Source organism: Dipodomys spectabilis, unplaced genomic scaffold (genome assembly GCF_019054845.1).
Source record: "Dipodomys spectabilis isolate Male_0828 unplaced genomic scaffold, ASM1905484v1 ptg000089l, whole genome shotgun sequence".
NCBI lineage: Eukaryota > Metazoa > Chordata > Mammalia > Rodentia > Heteromyidae > Dipodomys > Dipodomys spectabilis.
In genome coordinates this window covers 17,997,263-18,000,996 of record NW_024870766.1, presented here as the reverse complement: position 1 = coordinate 18,000,996, position 3,734 = coordinate 17,997,263, and the positions used below count along the sequence as shown (strand labels likewise).

The window sequence follows — 3,734 nt, the reverse complement described above, 5'->3', positions numbered from 1 at the left end:
TTAGGGACTCTCCTTGAGATTATTCCAAAGAATTATAGAGTCTTTAAAATCCAAAACAATTCTAGGGTGGTATCATATATTTGAGCAGTTCACAACCTATATGTTAGTCAGGATAACAAGAAATGACATCTTCAAATCCACAAAACCAAATCCAAGTAACATGGAAGGAATCACCCTATTTCTGATGGGACTTATTTGTGATAGAACCATACTTCCATGTGATATTATCATCTATCTGTCTAAAGTACAATATCTTCAGCATTATAATAGTTCTTATAGTGTAGATGTGTAGATGGTAAATTTTTTCAGCTTAATATCTCTGAAAAAAAATGTAAAAGATATTGTTCTGGGCAATAGAATTATAGATTGACATTTTCCCACAGTAACTTAAAGATGTTGCTTTACTGTTGTCATCTTTGAATTGCTTACTATGAAAAGACTCTTCCCTTTATCACTCAGTACTAGTTTTGAGTTACTTAGTATCACTGGATATTTGAGCAATAAAATTACAAAATACCTCACTAGAGTTTTCATGTTCCTTCTTTGTAGTTTTTGTGGAGATTCTTAGGGCTGCAGATGTAAACTTTTCATCAAATTTAGAAAACCGGCCATTATTTATTCAAGTATGTTTTTTATGCTCCTCATGATCTTTGGGGGTGAATCCCAATTATCCAATTAAATGCATATCAAACTACCTGAAGTTTGTTTACAGATCAATGCTTTTTGTAGTAACTTTCTGTTCAATTTTTGGATAATTTATAGTTGTCATACCTTTAGGATATCACCATTTTCTTCTGCAAGCTGATATTAACTGCATTAAGTATGCTTTTCTTTTCTTCTTTTTTAATGTCTCACAGAACAGCCCAATATACCCTCAGTAAAACCAGGAAGTAACAGAATGTCAGTTCTGTGAACTGTCTCTTCTTCTCGGCGAATCCATAAACTGTCATCAGCTGACAAAAAGGAGCTCAATGAGAAGACTGCTTTTCTTATATATTGTAGTTTTCTTCTCCACAGGTTCAGTGTGAATCTTGTTAAATAATGTCCTGTTAAATAATTCCACTTAAAGCTGTCAGTCTTGCTAGTAACTTTGTAATTCAAGCTGTAATCCTAGCTACTTAGAAGGCTGAGATCAGGAGGATCTGTTTAAGGCCATTCCAGGGCAAAGTATTTGTGAGACCCCCCTATCTCAACCAAAGAAAACTTGAGTTTTGTAGCATGGCTATGTGGGAAACATAAATAAGATTGTGGTTCAGGTCAATCAGCAATCAAAGGGAGACATTATTGGAAAAATAATGAAAGGAATAAAGTCTGGGGAATGGCTCCAGGTAGGAAATTTTCATTGAGCTCATTCTATATGTCCAATCTTTCCTGTAGCTTTTGAGCATATGGAATACAGGGATAATAACTGCTTCAATGTCCTTGCTTTCTATACCAATCATATATGTCAATTCTGCCTCAGCCACCTAAATACTAGGGTTATAGGCATACTCTCATTTTTTTTTCTGGTCAGTTTTGGTTGGTTGGATTTCTTCACTATTGTTAATATTTTTAGGTTCATTTGCATTCCTAGTAATTTTTTAAACTGGGAATATAAATTGGGAAGTTTACCTGGTTGGGTTGTGGATGTTTCTGTATTTTATAAGTATTCATTTTTGTTCTGGGATACAGAGTTGCTGAGAAATTGTTCTATCCTTTTTGGATTTGCCTTTAAACTTTCAAAGGCTGAACCAAAATTGCATTATATTTTTACAGCTAACTATTTCCTATTAATGAGGCAAAACTCACTGGGGATACAGAAATGAACCAGGAAATCACATTCAGATACATGCTTATTAAGCACTTATTACCATATACCATATGGACCATATAGCAGCACCTTGCCCACATTATCTCTCTTAATCTTCATGAAAATTCTACAAAGTAGGGGTTATCATCATGCAGGCAAGAAGCTGAGAGGAGCAATTGAGTGGTAAAGCAGAGATTTGAACCCACGCAGCATGACTGAAGATCTCTTCCCTCCATCTCTTTGTAGAACATTCTAACTGAGCCTTGTGGACAAAACTCAGCTTGCAGCTGTATTTGCTTTGGCTCATACATACCATTATTTCACACATACCACAAATAATAAATTAGAATTCCTTAAGCTCTCTAATCCAGTATTCAATAGAGTGGCCACAATTTCCTATCCTTCCAACTCTAGCCTGAGAAGGCATTTGGATTTAGATTTCTACACATTTCTGCCCTTTTTGATAGGGTAGTTTTGTACATCCTTTTTTGAACTGTAATCCTTAGATCTCAGCTTCCTGGGTAGCTAGCATTATAGGCGTAAGCCACCGATGCCCAGCTGCACATCCTTCTTGTTTCTCAGCCTTGTTAACCATACCTCAGATAATATCTTCTTTTGTCCTTTTACCTTCTTTGTTTTGCCTTTTCTGGGGCTTGAACTCAGGGCCTTGTACTCCTGTTCAGCTTGGTTTGCTCACAGTTGGCATTCTTCTTCTTGAGCCACTGTCATTTTGCTGGTTAACTGGAAATGGAATATTAAGGGTTCTTCTGCCCAGGCTGTCTTTGAACTGTGATCCTCCAAGTCTCAGTCTCCTGAGTAGCTAGAATTATGAGTCACTGAGTCACTGGCAACCTGCTCTCAAATAACTTCCTTTTTTTTTTTTTTTGGTCCAGTCATGGGGCCTGAGCTCTGGGGCCTGGGCGCTGTCCCTCAGCATTTCAGCTCAAGGCTAGCGCTCTACCTCTTGAGCCACAACACCACTTCCGGCTTTTTTCTTTTTGCTTATGTGGTGCTGGAGAATCGAATCCAGGGCCTCAGGCATGCAAGGCAAGCACTCTACCACTGAGCCACCTTCCCAGTCCTCAAATAACTTCTTTGTCTACACACACACGCACACATACACACACACACACACACACACACACACACACTTCCTCCTTCTCATTCCTCTGTACTTTCCTATCAAGTTTTTTCTCTCAGACTTCTTATTTTTCTGCTTTTGATCCCTATCACTCACTGGCTGTGACTGTGGCTGATATTCCCCAAAATGCCTCAGTGCAAAGAATGAAGGAGAAAGTGAAAACAAATATCAAAAGTAAATTCCTTAAAAGTTAAAGCCTTCAAAAATCCAATATATTCCTTCTGAGCTCAAATAAAGCCAAGTAAATAAAAAGACAGAAGCTAAAGACTTCTGAACTTTCTTCTCCATTAAAATGGCATTAAGGAGACATACAAAGTTTGATGTGTTTGAGGAATGTCCTAGTGAGAAGTTTTAGATTTGGGGAGTGTACCCTGGAAGGGACTACAGTCTCTTCTTTTTCCTCTTTTTTTTGTTCTTGACTGTTAAGGGATTGGCTTTGTGCTGTTTGGTTCTCCACAATGATGTACTGCCAGAGGCCCAAAGCAATGAGGCCTATAATCATGGCTCACAGCCATTGACTTTAAGGCTGTGAGCCAAATAAACCCTTTTTTCCCCTACAGGTTGGTAATTTCAATGTAAATACTTTATATTTGTGGCAGCAATTGAAAACTGACTGACCCAGTATGTTTTGCTGTTTTGTTTCAATCACTGTGCCTCTAGGCTTACCCGGGAAGCAAACTAATTTTAACATTATTTTTCCTGGAAAAAAAAATAGAAGAATACTTTTCAAATTCCAAACAGTTGGCTGACAAATGCAATCATGAAACCATTTTTCAAGTATTTCTGGGCAGAGTATTTCAGCAT

At 37.6% G+C, this 3,734-nt stretch overlaps 1 non-coding gene across 1 annotated transcript; it reads right to left on the bottom strand.

Annotated features, from left to right (window-relative positions):
- Window positions 1–844: 844 nt before the first annotated feature.
- LOC122111980 lies at window positions 845–981 on the bottom strand. The gene has a single exon (XR_006148074.1). It is a non-coding gene; the product is annotated as a small nucleolar RNA SNORA75 (small nucleolar RNA).
- Between the last annotated feature and the right edge of the window lie 2,753 nt (window positions 982–3,734).